Below are 21,800 nucleotides of genomic sequence, written 5' to 3' on the forward strand. Positions count from 1 at the left end.
ATATATATTGTTTGATACTAACTTTCTCGTTCTCTGGACACCTTTTTGACTCTTGGCACCAAGGTGCCCTCCAGTGGGTTGGTCATCAAATTATTTCTGTCAGGTTTCTTTCCTGTGTCTTTTTATTATTGTTCTGGGCCTCGCCTTTTCTACCCTGGATGTCACTTTCCTGTCAGCGGTCTTCCTTTTCCTTCCCTTCCATTCCTGATCTTATCTTACTGTTCGCTTTCCTGTTTTCCTATTTCTGAAATTTCCCCTTCACCTTCCCCGTACTTTTTCCTAGTTGCATGCAGCTTCACAATATCCTCTAGCACCTCACAAGAATCCGGAGTTCCACTTCTGGTTGATGGACTCTAGAGTTTTAATCCATCACTCTCCTCATCAAAAAACTTGTTTTACTGTCCCCAATATTTTAAAAAACTAAGAAGCAAAATTTACATCAAGGAAATTAAAAAGGATATCAATTTTTACTTATTGTCTCTCTAAGCTATTCAGAACATTGCCCACAGATTCGTCTTTAATTTATGGAGTTTGCCAGCAATCCTGAAAGGTTAGTAACCCTGCCTTCCCTCATTAGGCCTCACCAAATAATGTCAGTATGCTGTTAGGCCATGAAGGATTATACAGCAGGCTCCTGCGTTCTCAGGCACAGATCCCTTTTCCCAGAAGAAATCATGGATTCTGATCAGGTTGAGGTTTTCTCCCCATATATCCTACCACAGACTGGGCATCTTATTTTCACATGTTGAGGGTGTATGCCTCAAAATAATCTCTGAATTTTTGCCCCCAATATTGTCCATCTATGGTCAAATGCTTTTCTCTGCCTACATATAGTTGATCCTGCACTGGAGAGATATGGTTATATATTGGACTTTCACATTGTCTCCCTGATATTATCTTCATGGGTAGTTTCCATTTGTGCCTCCTTCCATCTGCAATGCAGGAACTCTTTATCAAGGGATTAACGTACTTCCTGCTTGTCTGGGCAAATCTTTACATACCTCTGTGAGACTGTCTCATCTTGCGCTTGTATTACATACTCTGAAGAGTACTGATGAGATGTCACCCCAGCAGCTGTTATGTGTGCTGAAAAATATGCTTGAAAGTATTTCAAGCATATTGTTGTTCTTCCTATTAGCTCCTGCCCCCGACAACCTCAAAAGCAGAACAGGCTAACCCTTAGGAAAGTGACCTAGAAAATGGTTGTAAGCATAAAAGGATGGAAAAAGCACTTTAAATGAAGGTGGAAGTCACTAGTTTAAATGCAATATATGTTAGACCCCTTCTTGCTACAACTTTGGAAAGGACCAAACCTGGGATATTGAAGGCAAATGTACAGTGAGCCTGCATTCGCTGGAATTCAGACGACTGAGGGGGAATCTCATTGAAGCTTACCGAATATTGAAGGCTTAGATCAGGGGCCGGCAACCTTAAGCACAAATGATTTTCTAGCATATGTTATTCATTAATTTGAGGCAAAACATAACTAGATGTATTTAAATGTATAATTCCCATATTTCAAGTTTTTTATGGAATTTATCTGGCCCACCATCCACTCATTAATACGCGATCCAGCCCACAGAGACAAAAAGGTTGCCGAACCCTGGCTTAGATAGAGTGGATGTGCAGAGGATATTTCTACTAGTGGGAAAGTCTAGGACCAGAGGGCACTGCCTTAGAATAGAAGGATGTCCCTTTAGAATAGAGATGAAGATTAATTCCTTTAGCCAGAGGGTGGTGAATCTGTGGAATTCATTGCCACAGATGGCTGTGGAAGCCAACTCATTGGATATATTTAAAGAGGAGGTTGATAGGTTCTTGATTAATAAGGGCATCAAAAGTTATGGGGAGAAGGCAGGAGAATGTGGTTGAGAGAGAAAATAAATCAGACATAATCGAATGACGGAGCATACTCAATGGGCTCAGTGGCCTGATTCTGCTCCTATAACTAATGGTCAAATGTTGGCGCTGGAATCAGCCCCACAAGCAGACAAGATTACTGTAACATTTGACTAAATAAAGCAGTGATCTAAATGGAGGTACGGATTGTGATGGCTGGCCGCTCAGACAGAGTACCAGTGCTCTCAAAAGGAGTCAAGATAGATCAGAGAGATGTTTCACTTTTTGATCCCTCTCCTTCAAAATCATGATGGCTTATTTCAAAGCAACATAGTTCAAACCAGGTTGGTCACCTTCCTGCCATTGTGGTTGTAATTGGTATGAGCAGATGGAAATATCAGAGCAGAGAAATTGTGCTTACAGCAGGTAAAAGTATCGGAGGCGAACTCAACATGTTCTTCACCAGCCACTGGATATTCAGTTCAACAGCAGAAGTGGTTACAGTGAATCAACCTTCTCAATCAGCCATCTCTTCATCTGCAAAACACCCCACTGGAATTTGTGACCTAACATAAAGAACCACGGAGGCATTAAGCATTTAGTAATTATTACAGCGCCATAATAATTTCACCAATCAGATGTTTCCACGGAGCGAGTAAACGTTGAAGAAAGACTAATGCATCCAGCTCATTCCTGTCTACTTCATCAGGGGCTTCCAGGCAGTGGTCTCTTTATCTACTCTCCAGAGCTTTCATCGGTATGTCTGAAGCTGGTTGAGAGGAGACAAACTGTGTAGAAAGCCCAAATGTAAAATGGATATGTAATTTTGAGCCTTGTGACAGATAAAAGTTTATCCACAGCTTTGTTGTGTTGTTCCCTTCTTATCTAATATTGAGTTACATTGTGGTTAGTTTCATACAGGAACCAGCAATATCATTGGGACTCCTTTGTTAATAGTGTGCTAATTTAAAAATACTGTGACACACATTCTATGTATCAGGATGTGCTGAGAACCTATTGTAAGAGAATATCTGTGTCTGTGAAATATGTTGCCAACAGATAAAATGAGTACTGGTCTTAAAGCCAGACTTGTTCTGGAAAATATGACGTGACAAAGAATGTTTTTCATGATACCAGCTAGTCTTCTGAACTGGATTTCAATCGTCCAAAGGAGTGGGAAGACATTTTTTGAGTCATCGTTTCCTGAGTTTCTCTTTGTTTTCTTTTGCGTCCAATGGGAGGTTCAGTGCCTCGGTGGGGAAAGAGTGAGACGGTAAGTGCTTTGTATCATGTTGAATACTCCAATGATGAGCGGAATGATTTCTTCTGATGGGGGACCCTGCATCAAGTGTTTAAATTAAAGCCAGGCTACTCAGGAGTGATGTCAGGAAGTAAATTAATATTGTATTGTACGGATTCTCAAATCCCTTTATCATCTCCCTCATAATGACAGGTAACATAGCTGTGGACTTCTATATGCAATATGAATTGTGTATTTATCAAATGGTAGTATGGCACTGGTAGAAAATCTTGCCCATTGCATCATTTGAGGATAGCCATGTCTGGACTTCAGTGACATGGCTATCGGGAGAGACATGGACTGCTGACCCAGAAAGACTGACAGCAATCAGGAAACCCCTGCCTCCTCCAATTAATGGGCAACAGGTTTCAATTAAAAGTTTGTTAGCATAATTAAATTTACTTTGAACTTTGAACATACAAGCACCAAAGTTGCTAAACTATATAAACAAATAGAGCTGTATTGTGATGTAGTATCTCAGCATAGATTGTATATCCCTGAAGTGGTACTGGGCTGAGCAGGAGTAAAATCTGCCCATCAGAAAGCTAATGGCATAGGGAGCACTACTGGATTCACTTCATGCTCCATAGGTTAGTAATACCTGGTGAGCTGTAACATTGAATATATGCCCATTCCTCATTGGTTAAATGCTATGCCTAGAGAATTCATTTAAAATATCTTTTGGCCCTTTGCTTTTGTGCTATCTAACCTAATTCTCTTGTTTTTTTCCCCATCATAGTCTCTGTTTTCTTTCTATTCAGCCTTTATACAGTTCTCTTTTCCAAAGTTACTACTGAATCTGCTTCCACTGTTCCAGCAGCGCATTCCAGCTCTCAGCTTGCTCTGTAAAAGAATGCCCTCATAACACTTGGGTTCTTTTGCAATTTATCTTAAATCTCTGTTTTATGGTGTCACTTGAAACAGTTTCTGGTTATTTACTCCATCACAATGAGGGGTAATCTTGGTTTCAGATGCATGAAGTGGATTAGCTCTGTCAAAGCTAATTAATACCTTCCAAATAGAGCATGTCTACCACAGATTGGGCAAGGTTTGGAGGCAATGGATTGAGATGAACAGATGGGAAAAAGAGTGAAAGACACTTTTGAAGGTGAGTTGGAATGATGGATTCCATTTCCAAAGGAATTTGAGGTGTTCAATTGCTTTTGAAATCAAGACGTTTTTTTTTCAGAATTTTCACTCTTTGGAAATTTTCACAATTTGCTCACTGTAGTAAGAAACAAATAAGTCTATATTGGCATGTTCAAGAATGAAAACTAAAGTAGGTAAATGTTAGTAAAAATTATTAAACGTGGAGGTTTTATTTAAAATTTCCTGACTTTGAAATCTCAACACTTTGTATTCGGATTCAGATTATAGACAAGAATAGCTCAATATTATAATGGTTAAATTCCTGGATTATGTATCCGGGGAAGCTGACAAAAAATTCCAGTTTGGGAATTGAAATTCAGTTGAGGGTAAATTGGGGATAAAACCATCAGTAAAAGTAGCCGGTTAGAAACACAGCAGGTCAACTAGTGACCTTTGGACATAAGTATAGTTTGGGTCTTTGTATGATTCCAGTTCCACATCACAATGGTGGATCAGCTGGCTCCTGAAGTGCCCCAAGTGGACACCAATTTGTATTAGCAGCTAGTAGAGCTGCTGCTTCACAGTGTCAGTGATCCAGTTCAGCTCCAACTTCCAGTGCTAAGTGGGTGCTCTGGTTGCCTTCCACATCCCAAAGATGTGTGTGATGGTAATTAAACTGACCACTCTAAATTGCCTATAGTGTTTGGGAAAGTTGATGGAAATGTAGGGAGAACAGATTATAGGAACATTAGTGTGAGCCAGCAAGGACTCGATAAGCTGAATGACATCCTGTGTCATAAGGAAAGATAGAAAGATTGTTTGGATATTAACAGACCTGTCGACTGCATCTCCTCAACTATCTCACCTCCACAACCACTGGTCTCCCCATGGAGAGTTAACTTTTAAAAATTCAGTGAAGCTTGATAATTTACTAATTGAAACCAAATCTGAAATAAATTTTGATCTCTGTCCTGATGGCCAATGTTTTTTTTCCTGGTGTTGTAGAATTTTGGAATGCAAAACACAGCTGACTCTGGGAGGAACCAATTACAATTCTGGCAAAAAAAAAAATCCAGTTTAGTTTTCTTGCTTTCTAAACTCTCTGTAACAAGAGAGAGCGGTGAGAATCACTCCCAACCATCTTCTATAGGAATAGGTGCAAAGAAATGCTGTGAGCACTTGGATCTCCAGTGCTGATCAGATGAAGGAAAGTTAACTGGGAGACTGTATGGAGAATAAACCACCAGTGTGGTTTCATTGAGTTAGATAATCTGGTCCTGTACTGTAATTTCCACATATTCTGCATAAAACTTAATTGTTGTTCCTTCGCTCCAGTCCAAATTAATAATTACCCATCACTAAGTAGAGCACACATTCCTTAGATTCTCATTGTCATTTTTTAAGATTACACCTAAAAGCTATCTAGTTGGCCAAGGTTTTAGTCATCTGGGCTAATGTCTCCTTTCACTTTTTTTTCTTAGGAGGTTTTACAACATTGTGTATTATATAAATGCAAGGTAGTATTTGTTGAAGCAAGTGACCAAATTAAATAGCAATGAGTTGTTAAAAAAAAGGCTTAGAATCTAAAGCACAGAAACAGGCTATTTGGCCCAGTATGCTTATTCTGTGATTATGTTCCTCATGAATCACCTCTCACTTAATTTCATGTAACTCTATTATCCTACCAACTTATTTTTTGCTCCATCTGTATATAGAAGTATCCATTCTATCTGCCTCCCAGTTGTAGGGAGTTCCATATTCTCAGTATCTCCCTGGTTGGATTTATTACTGACTATTGCTAATGGCTCTGAGGGCATTTCAGCCATGTTGTATAGGATTGAAGGTATTTGCAATTAAACTAGATATACTGAAGCACAAGAATATTTTTTATGGATAGCTGTTGTTATTCACCTGCTCTTCAATTTTCACAATTACTTTTCCAATAAAAGTCAGCAATGTTTATAGTATCGATAATATTTTTTTAGTTCTGGAGTTATAAGGTAGGACCACAATCTTTTCCCTCGTGGCAAGTTAGATTCTGACCTCTCATCTCAATGCAGGAGGATGATGCAAAAGTCATCACAGGTTTGCTACGACTAGTACTTCAGTATCAGCGTCATTTGGCTGAGCTAATGTGGGCAATGAAAAAGGTAAACTTTGATCTTCTGCTTATACATTTTGTTATAATCCCCAGCTTCTGAAATGCTTGGCCTTGAAAGGAACAAGATTCCTTGATGGTGAAACCTATTGAGAGGAATGGGTACAAATATCTGACGTAGAAGTGCATTTTTGATCCAATAGGGAAGGCCAAAATTGGTTTTCTTTTCCTGATTGCCACATTCTAATATTTTAAATCATTTTCTTGACAGTGCCCATTCCTGGTGTCTGAAGCTTGAATTTCAGTGATGTTCTTCCAACCATGGTGAATGGCAGCCAGCGGAGATCTTTTTCCCACCCATTAATAGCAGCATCCCAACTGCAGAGAAAGAGGTACTGTAAAATTGTAGTGTTTTAAATTTTCTGTCTCTTTTGACATCAGCCATTACTTTCTGCCCTATCTACTTTATCACATGTTCAATACAACTCAGATATTAGTCTTCTCCAGATAGTCATGAAATACAGAAAGACCATGGGAATTGATAAGAAAAAAGACATCAACTCCCCCACCTCCTGGCACAAAAAAGAAAAGAAACTAAACTCACAGTCCCCAAAATCCCCCACAGAAAAAAACAGTGACAATAGCATCAAATCCCCCACCCCTGTCCTGCAGGTAAAAACATTGACAATAACAATCCATGACCCCACACCTGCAGAAAAAAACAGCAACAATAACAATCCCCAACCCCCTCACTCTGAGAAAAGAACAGTGAAGGTAACATCAGAATCCCCAACCCACCCGCCAATTGGCCACAAGAAAGAAAACACAGAAAGGCTGAAGGAAACTAATCTAAAATACAGTTCAATAGTTATATAAATCTCAGAATATCAGAAACATCTTTCCTCTGCATAGGAGGAGAGCAGCTGCATGAAGTCAGTCCTTCCGTAAAGTGTGACTGCTGACCTGGGATCGAATGGGTCCATTGGGAGCCATCACTGAACCCCTCCTGATACACCTCGATGCTTCAGTCTCCCTCGCCGCTTCGAGATCAAGTCATTCACGACCCAGCGGCTCGACTCTGGTCATTTCCACAAGTCAGCTTGTGTTCTTGGTCCTTTTCAGCAGCCCCCACCCCTGGATCTCTAATCTTCATGACGCAGCTCTCCAGACAGAGCAGAGTGCTGGATCCTTTGATCGAGTTCAAACTGCACGTCACAGGCTGCGCCAGTTTCCGTAACACAAATGAGACAAAAAGAACAAGCAGAAGACATAGAGTAAGTGAAATAATTGGAAAGATTTGCTATCTGGAAGATGTCTCCCAAGGAATCGCTATTTACTGGCGCCATCTTGCTGATGGGTAGTAGATTCAGTACTACCCAGTTTTTCAGTGTTTTAGCACAGTCTACAAGTGCCACTTGAATGATTTAATTTTAAATATTTGTTTTCTTTAGTTTTACTATTAGATTTGCTTACCTTGTCGGTTTGATTAAAAAAAAGGAGTTAACAAATACCCCACCTGCCTCTACCTTATTAATTAGATAATAAGGTAGAGCTGGCTAACTGAAAATATTGTCATCTACCTCTGACATGGAAATGTGAATTTGTAGATTCTGCAAAAGCACGGTATAAATGCCCACACTGATTGCAGTATGAGTGGCATGGCTGCTTTGATAATGCAAATTTATATTTAAAGAAATAAATTAGTTAAGTAAATCTATTGAAGTAAGAGGAAGTGGCAGCACAACATTTAAAAAGATGTAGACACTGGAAACCTGAAATAAAAACAGAAATACGTTTAAAAACGGTCGGGAAGCATCTATGGAAAGAGAATGTTTCGGGTCCAAGACCCTTTGTCAGAACATCTGGCAAGGCAGATGTTGGGTTCCAGATACAGTTTGTGGAAGCTGATGGAAGCTATTGAAATCGATGGCAGTCACTTCTACCACAAGTACTGAAGCTCAAAGAATTTTGGAGTTTATCAGCTGAAGTGTGAGATACAGACACTATAGGACATCAGGGAGGGAGAAGATTATCTGGGCACTTTCTTGCAGGAAGCAGTCACACCCCTATTGCAGAATTGATCAGCAAGGACATTATGACCATGAGTGATGATCCAAAAAGTAGTTTTGATGGAGCTTCAACCTTACACTAGTCCAACAGGCATGATTTACTAGCAGACAGCAAAGTGACTAGGAAGATGAAAGAAGAAACTACAGGAAGGATTACCAAACTAGGCATTGTGTCATTGGGGAAAGTGGTAAAACAATGGAATTTAGAGCTCTATCGTAATGTGCTAAGCATTTATTATAGACAAATTAATGGTACACATAGAACCAAATGGGTACAATCTCGTTGCCCCCCTCACAGAGACAGCAATACTGACCTAGGTAGGGAAGTAAGATTCCTGGCTGCTTACTTTCTAGAAATGATGGGCAAAATGCAGAGCCAAGGGGATTAAACCTCAATAACACACGGGATAAAAGCAACAGAGAGAAATTATCTAAAAGATGAATCAGTTTGGGTGAAGCTAAGAAAAGGCAGGAGGCAGAACAAATTGGAGGGAGTTATTTAAGAAGTCCTTAAAGTTTAAGGCTTAAACAGATGTGAGAATGTAAGGCAGTATAAACCATGAAATTAGAGCATATGTAATAAAATCAATACAATAATCATGGGAATTAAAATCTACATATAGAATGAGGAAACCAAATTAGCAATAATAATATGGAGGATGAATTCATGGATAGATTCTCCACTGTTGTAGGCCAAATGAAAAATGGTGATGAATCATTATATAGGAGCAAGATTGAATATCTGGCTGAGTAGTGCCAGAACAACAACATGTCAGCAAGACCAAGGAGTTGAATATTCACTTCAGGAGAAGGAAACCAGAAGTCCATGAGCCAGTTCTCATTGGGGGATCAGAGATGGAGAGGATCAGCAACTTTAAATTCCTCAGTGTTATTATTTCAGAGAACCTGTCCTGGGCCCAGTACTTAGTACAATTACGAAGAAAGCACTGCAGCGCCTTTACTTCCTTAGGAGTTTGTGGAGATTCAGCACGACATCTCAAGCTTTGACAAACTTCCATAGACGTGTAGTGGGGAGTATATTGACTGGTTGCATCACAGCCTAATATGGAAACACCAATGCCCTTGAATTGAAAATCCTACAAAAAGTAGTGAACACACCCCAGTCCATCACAGGTAAAGCCCTCCCCAAAATTCAGCACATCAACATGAAATGCTGTCGCAGGAAAGCAGCATCCATCATCAGGGTTCATCACCACCCAGGACATGGTCTTTTCTCGCTGCTGTCATCAGGAAGAAGGTACAAGAGCCTGAGGACTCACACCACCTTGAATTGTTCAGAAACAGTTACCACCCTTCAACCATCAGGCTTTTGAACTAAAGGGGATAAGGTTCAAGGTTCAAAGTACATTTATTATCAAAGTAGGTGTGCAGTATACAACTCTGAGATTTGTCTTCTCCAGACAGCCTCGAAACAAAGAAAATCATGGGAGCCTTTCAAAAGAAAAACATCAACACCACCCCCCCCCCCCCCACGGCACAAAAACCTCATCCTATGTTCTCAATGCTTATTGCTGCTTTATTCATTATCATTATTTCTTATTCTTCTATTTGCACAGTTTGATGTCTTCTGGTTGAACACCCTAGTTGGGTGGTCTTTCATTGGTCTGTTATGATTATCTTTCTCTTTGTTAAGTGTACCCACAAGAGGAAGAATCTCGGGGTGGTATATGATGACATGTGCGTACTTTCATAATAAATTTACTTTGAACTTTGGAGGGTACATGAGATGATTTTCCAGATGAGTATGTGGAAAAGCAAACTAAAAGCTATTTTAGATCTAATATTATGCAATAACGAAGGGTTAATTAATAATCTTATTCAGGGGCTGATAGGGAAGATCAATTATTACAGGGTCATTTGTAAATTGGGAGGTGGTGACCAAAGGGATGCTTTAGGGATCATTGATGGAACCGCAGCTGTCCATGATCTACATTGATGATCTGGATGAGAAGGCCAGCTGTAATATGACCAAGTTTGCTGATGATATAAAGCTGGGTAGAAGGTTTTGAGGAGGATATAGAGAGGCTCCAAGGGACTATGTACAGGATAAGTGAATGGGTGAGGATATGATAAATGAAATATAATTTGGGGAAAAATTAAGTCATCTATTTAAATGGAAAAATAGTATTTTAATGGTGAGGGATTGAAAGGTGTTGGTATTCAGAGGGTTCTTGATGTCCTTGTACAGAAACACTGAAACGTGCCCTTTAATGCAAGCCAATGTATTGTTTTTAGTACAAGATTAAAGACATATTTTGGCAATACTAAATAATACTCTACTGAGAATTTTGTGGATCAATCTGGTCTCTTAACCTAAGGAGAAATATAATTGCAGTCAAGGCAGTGAGGTAAAGTTTAACCAATTTGATTCCCAGGGTGGGGGTTATGCTATTATTAGAGATTAAGAAGAACCTGTCTTTCAAATGAAAGGCATTTAAGTTGAATATTTGTCAGCTTTTTTTATTCAAAAGGCAATCACTTACAGTCTGAGAAAATTCCATTGCCAATTTACATCTTGCATATTTCCGCTTGCAGGAATGTAAACATTTGTTGCAAAGTGTTGGATAAGGAGTTTGCCAGGTTTCAGGGGAGGATTTCTAGGCTCCTTTTTGAGTAGGGTTTGCTGTGATCTGCCTGTACACCAAAATGGCTCAACATAAACCTAGTGAAATATGTAACCTGCAAAACAACACTTCAGAAAATGTAGCGTTCCTCAGTCCTGCACTAAAGTGGAGGCTTCATAAACACAATGCTGCTATTCTTTTCTCTCAGTTCCTCTATCTTCACCACATCTGTTCTCAGGATGAGGCTTTCCATTCCAGAAATTCAAAGATATCCTTTTCTTTTAAGAACGTGTTTCCTTTCTACTACCATCAATACTTACCTCATCCACATCTCCTCTTAACAAGGATAGGGTTCCCCTTGTGTGGAATGAAAGGGTTAATGTATGAGGCGTTCAGGGCCTGTGCTCACTGGAGTTTAGAAGAATGAAGGGGAGTGTGAATTTCATTGAAACCTACCAAATATTGAAAGGCCTGGACAGAGTGCACGTGGAGAGGATGTTTCCAGTGGTGGGAGAGTCTAAGACCAGAGGGTGAAGTCTCAAAATAGAAGGATGTCCCTTTAGAACAGGATGAGGAGAAATTTCTTTCACCAGAGCATGGTGAATCTGTGGAATTCATTGCCATCTACAGTTGTGGAGGACAGGTCACTGGATATATTTAATGTGGTGATTGATAGGTTCTTGATTAGTATGAGCATCAAAGGTCATGGAGAGAAGCAGGAGAATGGAGTTGATTTGGGGGGGTGAATAATTCAGCCATGATCGAATGGCAGAACAGACTAAATGGGCTGAATGACCTCATTCTGCTCTTATGGTCCTTACCTACCATCCCATGAGCCACTGTATACAGCACAGCATTCTCTGTAACTTCTGCAATCTCCAACAGGGTCCTACCATCAAACACATCTTTTTCTCTTTCTCCCCTTTCTGGCTTTCAAAGGGTCTTTACCTGACTCCCTTGTTCACTCATCCCTCCCCACTAATCTCCTTCCTGGCACTTATCCCTACAAACAGGACAAATGCTACATCTGCCTCTATACCTTCTCCTTCACCTCCATTCAGGACCCAAAACTGCCCTTCCAGGTGAGGCAACACCTCATTCGCAAGTCTGTCGGTGTCACCTATTGTATCTTGTGCTCCCAGCGCAGCCTCCGCTACATTGGTGATACGTGATGTAGATCGGGGAACCGATTCATGGAGCATCTTCGCTGTCTCTGCCGGATTAGACAAGATCTCCGGTAGTTACCCATTTCAATATTCTGACATGTCATTTCATGGCCTCCTGCACAGATGAGGCCAAACTCAGGTTGGAGGAACAAGACTTCATATTCCATCTGGTTAGCCTCTACCTTGATGGCATGATCATCAATTTCCCTATCTTCTGGTAATCACTCTGCCCTCCTCCCTTCTGTTTTCTTCCCTTCCCCATTCTGGTACCCTCTCTCTCCTTGCCTTCTCCTCACCTGTGCATCACCTTCCTCTGGCTTTGTTACGAGACGCACCCAACTGCACCAGCTTCCGGGGTTTAGATGCTCTGACTCTCCGGAGTATGGATAGCTGGCGCGGCCCTTTTAAGGGTTCACAGCCATCCCGCTAATTGGCAATCATGTTTTGGTGCCAAGAATTTGGTATTTAAAGAGCATCTGAACGGAGCCTCAGTGGTTAATCATAAGCTCAACTAGAGATAACATCTAGCGTTTAGTTTTGTGTTCAGTTCTTGTTCCAGTTTCATACCTTGTCTCGATCCTTGCCTCGGATACTCCAGCATTTAGGTCCTAAACATCCTTCATCAAAGACTTGCATCACAGGTTTCATTTCTCCTTCCCTTTTTTCCACTGTCCATTGTCTTCTCCTACTAGGTTCCTTCTTCTTCAGCCCTTTACCTCTTCCACCCATCACCTCCCAGCTTCTCACTTCATTCCCTTCCCCCAGCCACCCACCTTCTCCTTCACCTGGCTCACCTATTACCTGCTTGTACTCCATCCCCACTCCTCCCCCAGCTTCTTACTCTGGTTTCTGCCCCCTTCCTTTCAAGTCCTGAAAGAGCAGGAGCTCCCAACCTTTTTGTATGCCATGGACCAAAACCATTAAGCAGGGGGTCGGTGGACCCCAATTTGGGAACCCCTGTGATAGAGTCCCAGCCCAAAACAGCGCCTGTTTATCTTGTTCCATAAATGCTGCTTGACCTGCTAAGTTACACCAGCAGTCTGTGTGTGTTCCTCAAGATTTCCAGCATCTGCACAATCTCATGTGTTTATCAGTTAACGCATGAAATACAAGAGGCAGAAGAGGAGAACAGGTTAGCTAAAGCAGCTGGCCTGACCAAACAGGGGGGCTTGGACCTGGTGGGAAAGTGTTGAACAACGACATCCATCTTGGAATGTCCTGTGGCAGATGGAACCGCTCTGCATTTCTTTTCTATATAGAGCAGTGTATGACCTGCTCCCAACACCTGCCAACCTCAGCACCTGGTATGAAGATAAGACAGACAGGTGTGCTGCTTGTGGCGAGAAGGGAACACTTCAGCATATTTTGAGTGCATGCAGAGTCAATCTTTCCAGTGGTATGTACACTTGGAGACATAACAACATTCTCAAAGTTGTAACAGAAGCGGGTGAGCAAAGAGTACTGCAGCACAACTTATCTCATGCCCCATGCTGCACAGAACATCGCATATCATTTGTGAAAGAGGCTCCAAGTCAAGGCTGTACAGCACAGGCCCACAATCAAGCATACTTTCTTCAGCCAATGATTGGTGTTTCAAGGCCGACCTGGATGGGAAAGGCAGTTTCCCGGAACAAATAGTTTTCACCACATTGCGTCCAGATATAATCGTCTGGTCTGACACCAGTAGAGAAGTGGTTATTGGAGAACTCACAGTCCCCTGGGAAGACAACATCGATGAAGCCCATGAGTGCAAGTTAACTAAGTATGCAGAATTGAGATCAGAGTGCAGAGACAGAGGGTGGAAGGTCTCATGCTATCCATTTGAAGTAGGGTGCCATGGCTTTATTGAGTTCACTTTCCAGAAGTGGCTGCGTGACCTTGGATTTGCTAGAAGAGAGATCAAGTCAACCAGCAGGGCTGTAGCTAAGGCAGCAGAGGCAGGATCATCATGGGTGTGGACCAAGTACGTCCAGAGGGGCAGACAGTCGGACAGTGTATCCATCTTTTGTAAACTCTTCAGTAGCTGCATAGATACCTGAAGAGTAGACTATCTGTTGGCTGGAAGCGACAAACAAATCTGATAGAGGCCGATGCCAAGTTTTTAAGCTCATCAGTGGGAGGTGGAGCTTTAGCACTGCTGGCCCACCACCTCAAGGGAGTCTTGATCATAAGTGGGCCGAAACTCCTGAAGACAGGTGGCAGATCAACTGATGATCCCACTGATGATAGCACAGGACAATTAACATCTTAGTCCACGTGTATTTTCAATTCTAGCCCACCAGCCCTTTCATTCTTCCATACCTTTCTCTGTTTGGATTGCCCACTGGATTTGTGTGTTCTATTTTCTACATGTGATCTTGCCCCATCTGCTGCATCATCATTTGGATTCTATGAGTTTAAATCCTTGCTCTAGATTTCCAGCATTTGCAGAACCTCTTGTGTTTCTGAAGAGGTGCTTTGCATCAAAGCTCATGATCGCTCTATCCTTTCATTTACTGACATTTACTCTCTAATCAGTTGCTTGGTTTCCCTGGGAAAGCTGTTCTTAGCACTGTTACCTCTGATGGATAAATTCCCAATAAGATAGCCAAATCTGCCCAGGATTACACAGCCACAAGGGGGCAAAAAGAAACCATTTGGTCTGACTCCTCTACCTCTGCTGGTCTGTTGGTAATAGTAATTGGTGACCGATGGGAATTAAAGGGGATGGAGATTTTAATCCGTCCCAAGTGCTCAAAGACACACAGTTCATGCTCAGAACCTAGGCCACACCCTAAACCTCACATCCGTTGTAGCATCCTCAGTTAAATAATCAATTTACTGATAGCAGAAAAGCATTGATTTTTGTCACATTAGGCATAATAAATAGCTTCCTTTTTTTTGGCATCTGCATATGGGGCCACAGTTCATTGTCTCATCTAAAAGATGGCACTCTGGCAGTTCTGCACAGGGAGTGCCTGCCTGGATAAAGTGTTCCTGTCATAGAAAGGGACTGGAATCTTCTGACTCGGAGGGAAGAATGACACTAAGTACACACTGATTATTTTAATAAGAGGTTGATTGAGGTTATGTTGGGATGTTGTTGAGTGTTTACAGCTGAGGATACAGATGTTACTGTCAGGGAAACATGATGAACAGAACTTTAGAAACAAAAGCTGCTGTAAACGTAGGAAGAGCAAGTTCCCCAGAGACTCACAAGGCACAATAACATGTGTCTATATTTCCCTGGCAGACTTGAGTTTCTGCACTATAGCAGTCTTATGAAGTTATATTGCATTAAATTAGCTTCTCATTAATATTTGTTGGGTTTGCCCAATATAAATTGCCTCAGTTCAAGATAATAAAGTTTCATATTCAATTTGTGTAAACTGACTAAAACATGGCAAAATGTAGGAAACCCTGACAACATTTTCTGGCTGTCTCACACATTCAGAGAGTGGATGGCAGAGGTAAAGAGGTAAAGAGAACTCCCATGCTTCAGAAAATTTTACCCAACAAGAGTGAGCCCTGATTGAGAGTGGTGGCTAAATATTCATTCAGAGAGGGCATCAACTTCTTCTGATATCCCCATGTGCACTCTCTTGAAACTTTCGCAGCTCTGCGACTTTGCTGGCTATGGTTGGCCCCAATCAGAGGTGACTTCTTTCAGACTGGAGCCAATACTGAACCGTCAACCAATGTAACTGGTCTTTGCATTTTTACCTCAGTGCTGTCTGTGGGAGTTTGCTGCACATAAATCCCATGCTTTGCTTCCTACATTGCAACAGTGACTGCAAAAGTCATTCCTCGGCCATCAGGAGATGAGAAAATAATACCATGTATCTCTGGCACGGGCTTGATGGGTTGAAAGACCTTGGGTTGTTTCATTGTTTAGTCCTGTATCATTCTAAACTACTTATCTTTACTCTGAAGAGATTAATTCTTTGCCTTGGCACTTCAAGCAACATTCACCAGCCGCACATCTTGAATTCCTGCAATACAGTATTACATTAATTTATTACCACTTCGTTGAGAAAGTATTTCATGGTTTTCTAGCACTAACATTGACATAGCTCATCAGTGTAAATATTGGCGTTTGACTTTTACATTTATTTTAGAATAAAGAGAGAAAATACTAGAAATATTGAACAGGTTAAGCACCTGGCTTGGCTTTTTTGATTTTTTTGAATCATTTTTATTTCATTTCATATTCTCAACATTTACAATATTTTGCCTCTACATTACCTGAATTACATTTCCTAAAAACCTCTGTTTTTTTTTTATCATCCTCTCTCATTCATATTGTGTGGTACTGCTCTGGCATGTAACCAGCTTGTTGTCAGTGACTGTACCTAGAGATTGGTAGAAGGTTAATTACAGGGCAAAACATTATAGCTGAATATCAGAATCAGAAGGCAACCAGATGAATCCACTTACCAGCAAAATTCCCTGGATCAGGAGCTGCAAACCTTGAATATTTCTTTAACTTGTCTAGTTTAGAGACACAAAAGTGGTTTAACTTCTGGGAGCCATGCCATTTGAGACATGTGGGTCATAATTCTTCCTGTAGTTTTGACAAACATCCCCATATTGCTTACAAAATCCTTTACAGGTTTCCCAATCCTGTTTGGACATAATGCTGAATGTTTCATCTCAACCACCTTATTGCTCACATGACACACCCATCCTCTCAATGTTTGTGTTCCTTTAACCAACTGGAAATCATGCAGATTGGATGACTGTATAGTCTGTCGCTAATATTTTATGTGTTTATTTTGTGAAACAAGGCCTTCCGGTCCAACAACTCAGCAACACTATTTAACACTAGTCTAATCGCGGGACAATTTACAAAGACCAATTAATGTACTAAATGGTACATCTTTGGCTGGAAATCAGAGCACCCGGAGGAAACCTATGCAGTCACAAGGAGAACATACAAACTCCTTATAGTTGGTGCCTGAATTGAACTCCAGACTCCAATGTTCCGAACTGTAAAAGCATCATGCTAACCTCTACATTTCCATGGCGGTGGCCCGTACAGGGATCAAACCTGCAACCATGGTGTTATTATCACCACACTCTAACCACCTGAGCTTTCGTAGCTCTTAATGAAAATACCATACTTCTCATAATACCTCTACTCATTTGCCTATCAGTGCACTTAGAGATTAATTCTTGGAGGCAGTATCACAGGGGCATCTCTGTAACATTTGTCAGTCATTGTTATTCTCTGGATTCAGACTATGACTTTGCGCAGTACCCGCAGCACATATTAATTACAGAAATCTGTCATAAGTTATGAGCAGTAATAGAGATTATTGTAGAAGTGCAATCATTCATTAAAATCATTTTATGGAAGGAAATGTGATCTGATCTATGTATCACTCCAGATCTACTCATCAAAGGTGCTAAAAGGGTCAGTTTTTAAGTGTGAGTAGAGTACGCAGTGGGGTTGCAAAGTGCCACGGAGCAGCCTGGCAGAGAAAGTTATATGAGTGTTGGTCCTTTAGAATCATAGAGCACAGAAAAGGGGCCTTTAGGCCAAACGCATCAATGCCGTCCAAAGTGCCTATCTGAGCTAATCCCATTTTCCTGCATATGGCCCATAACCTTCTAAGCCATTCTTATCCATGTACCTGTGTAAATGCCTTTTAATTTTTTCTTAATGTCTCTTAACCATAGTAATTATTACCACCTTTACTGTTTCATCTGGCAGCTTATTCCATAGGCCCACTACTATCTATTTAAAAGACTTGCCACTGAAATCCCCTTTAAATCTTTCTCCTTCTCCTCTCACCTTAAATCTGTGCCCTCACACCCTACTGTAGGGAGAAGACTGTGAGACTGTGACCACCTATTTTTGCCTGTCGTGATTTTATATTCCTCTATAAGGTCATTCGTCAGCTTCTTAAGCTCCAGGGGAAACAACCCCAGGCTGTCCACTCTCTCTTTATAACACAAGCTGCGCAGTCAGTGCACGATCCTTGTGAATCTTTTCTGCACCCTTTCCAACTTAATCACATCCTTCCTATAGCTAAGCCACCAGAATTACACACTACTTCAAAACACACTCTTCACCACGCTGTCTATTTGTGTTGCCACTTTCAGGGAATTATGTACTTGTAGTTTGAGGTCCTTCTGTTCTACAACACTCTACAGGGCCCTGCCATTTGCTGTGTACATCCTGCCCTGGTTTAGCTTCCCAAAATGTATCTGTTTGTCAAAGTTAAATTCTATCTGGCATTCCTTTACCCACTTTCCAAATTGATCTAGATCCTATTGTAATCTTAGAAAACCTTCTTCAGTGTCCATAGTTTTGGAGAACCAGAATTAGCAAACAACAACCATCATTTTTCAGAACCAAATCATGTTGGGGACAAATACTAAATGCTGCATTCCTGTTTGCATTATTTTCAGGAGTTCTGCACTTCAAGGAATTTTTTCTTTGGAGCAAAGGAGAATGAGAAGTGTATAAGATGATAAAAGGGATAGATTGAGTGAACAGCTAGCTCCTTTTTACCAGGGTGGCAGTGGCTAATGTGAGAGGACATGCTTTTAAGGTTGTTGGAGGAAAGTTAACTGGAGATGTCTGAGGTACATTTTTTTTTTACACAGAAACTGGTAAGTGAATGGAATGCACTATCAGAAGTGGTGGTAGAGGCACATTAGAGGCATTTAAGGGTCTTAGATAGGTACATGTTTGAAAGAAAAATGGAGAGCTATGTGGAAGGGATAAATTCAGTTGATCTTCTAGTAGGTTTAACAGTTGGCGCAATATAGTCGGCCGAAGGGTCTGTAGTGTGCAGTAGTGTTCACTATTTTATTCTGGGATCGAAGTTCTGCCTGGTGCCAAGAAATGGGAACAATATTATTCCAGTATGGGTTATCCTATTTCCAACTGCTTAGCACATAAATTATTTTCTGCTTAGTGAGAAACAATCAAAACGACTAACTCTGAACTGGCACATTTCAAAAATAGTTGGGGATCGCCAATCAAATGTTGTCACTAAATGCTCAGAATCTGTGAGTGGATATTGAAACAAAAAAAATGTTCTCTTTCAGCACTCTTAAGTAGTAACTCCTGCTTGAAAACTTGCTAAGACGTTTTGTTCCTTTGGAAATGGTCTCATGCCCAAAGGGAGAAAGAATGGACGTGTGTGTGTGTGTGTGTGTGTGTGTGTGTGTGTGTGTGTGTGTGTGTGTGTGTGTGTGTGTGTGTGTGTGTGTGTGTGTGTGTGTGTGTGTGTGTGTGTGTGTGTGTGTGTGTGTGTGTGTGTGTGTGTGTGTGTCTATCAGAAATTATCTGGCAAGTGTGGATTGGGACAGGCTGTTTTCTGTCAAAGGTGTACTTGGTAAGCGGGAGGCCTTCAAAAATGAAATTTTGAGAGTACAAAGCTTGTATGTGCCTGTCAAAATAAAAGGTAAAGATAACAAGTGTAGGGAATCTTGATTTGCAAGAGATATCGAGGGCCTGGTTAAGAGTGAAAAGGAGATGCATAGCAGATATAGGCAGGTAGGAACAAATGAGGTGCTAATGGAGTAGAAGAAATGCAAGAGAACACTAAGAAAGAAATCAGGAAGGTTAAAAGAAGCTTATGTAGTTATTCTATCAGACAAGGTAAAGGAGAATCCTAAGAGATTCTACAGGTATGTTAAGAAAAGGATTGCAAGGGACAGAATTGGTCCTCTGGAACACCAGAATGGGAATCCATGTGTGGAGCTAAAAAAGATGAGGGAGATCTGAAATGGATTCTTTGCATCTGTATTTAGTCAGGAGACAGACACAGAGTCTGTTAAAGTGAAACAAAGTGCCATGAACTTCAGGTTACAGAGGAGGAGCTGTTTGCTACCCTGAGGCAAATCAGTGTGGATAAATCCCCAGGGTTTCTCAAAGTGTTCACTCAGACCCTACAGGAAGCAAGTGCAGAAATTTCTGGGGCCCTAGCAGAGATATTTAAATCATACTTGGGGACAGGGGAGGTACCAAAGGATTGGAGGATAGCCACTGTTGTTCCGCTGTTTAAAAAAGGCTGTAAACATAAACCAGGAAATTATAGGCCAGTGAGTCTGACACCAGTTGTGGGAAAGTCATCGGATAGACATGGACCGATTAAGGATAGTCAGCATGGCTTTATGGATATCGGTCATGTCTAACCAATCTTATAGAGTTTTTCGAGGAAATTACCAGAAAAGTGGATGAAAGCAAGGCAGTGGACGTTGTCTTCATGGACTTTAGTAAGGCCTTTGACAAGATCCTGCGTGGGAGGCTGGTCGAGAAGGTTCAGTCTCTCAGCTTTCAGCATGAGGTAGTAAATTGGATTAGACATTGGCTTTGTGGCAGAAGCCAGAGAGTGGCAGTAGAGGGTTGCCTCTCACAAGAGGCCTGTGACTAGTGGTGTGCTGCAGGGATCGGTGCTCGGTCCTTTGTTGTTTGCCATCTATATCAATGTATATTGATATGGGTGATAATGTAGATAACTGGATCAGCAAATTGGCGGATGACACCAAGGTGAGGCAATTAGTGGACAGTGAAGAAGAATGCTATGGCTTGCAGAGGAATCTGCATCAGCTAGAAAAATCTGAAAATGGCAGATGGAATTTCATGCAGACAAGTGCAAGGCTTTGCACTTCAGTAGGACCAACCAAGGTAGACCTTGCTTAGGGAACAATAGGGCACCGAGGAGTGTGGTAGAACAGAGGAATCTGGGAATATAGGTACATAATTCATTGAAAATGGCATCACAGATAGATAAGGTTGTAAAGAAAGCTTTTGGCATATTGGCCTTCATAAATCAATGTACTGAGTCCAAGAGGTGGTATGTTATGCTTAAGTTGTATAAGATATTGGTGAAGACTAATTGGAGTACTGTGTGCTGTTTTGATCACCTACCTACAGGAAAGATGTAAATAAGGTTGAAAAAGTGCAGAAAAATTTACATGGATGTTGCCTTGTCTGGAGGACCTGAGTTATAAGGAAAGATTGAATAAGTTAGGACTGTACTCTTTAGAATATAGAAGGATGAGAGATTTTAGAGAGGTATACAAAATTATGAGGGGTATAGATAGGGTAAATGTAAGCAGGCATTTTCCACTGTGTTAGTCCTGACGAAGGGTCTCGGCCCGAAACGTCGACAGCGCTTCTCCCTATAGATGCCTGGCCTGCTGTGTCCCACCAGCATTTTGTGTGTGTTGTTGTTTGATTTTCCACTGAGTTTGGGTGGGACTACAACCAGACGTCATGGGTTGAGGGTGAAAGGTAAGAAGTTTAAGAGGAACATGAGGGGAAACTTCTTTACTCAGAGGGTCCTGAGAATGTGGAATGAGCTGGCTGCACAAGTGGTGCTTGCAAGCTTGATTTCAACATTTAAGAGAAGTTTTGAATAGGTACGTGCATAGTATGAGTATGGAGGGTTATGGTCCCGGTGCAGGTCGATGGGTGTAGGCGGTTTAAATAATTTCGGCATGGACTAGAGAGAGAGAGAGAGATAGTCATAAAGAAGTAGAACACAGAAACGGGCCCTTCAGCCCATCTAGTCCATGCCAAACCATTTAAACTGGTCGTTTATTTATTTATATACTGCATATATTATTATCCCACGGAGTTGGTGCATCAAACCCATGAGGACTGTAAGTAAGAGGAATTATAAAGCAAAGATCTGCAGACGGCGTTAATCT

The sequence above is a fragment of the Hemitrygon akajei genome, chromosome 29, assembly GCF_048418815.1.
Source record: "Hemitrygon akajei chromosome 29, sHemAka1.3, whole genome shotgun sequence".
Taxonomy (NCBI): domain Eukaryota; kingdom Metazoa; phylum Chordata; class Chondrichthyes; order Myliobatiformes; family Dasyatidae; genus Hemitrygon; species Hemitrygon akajei.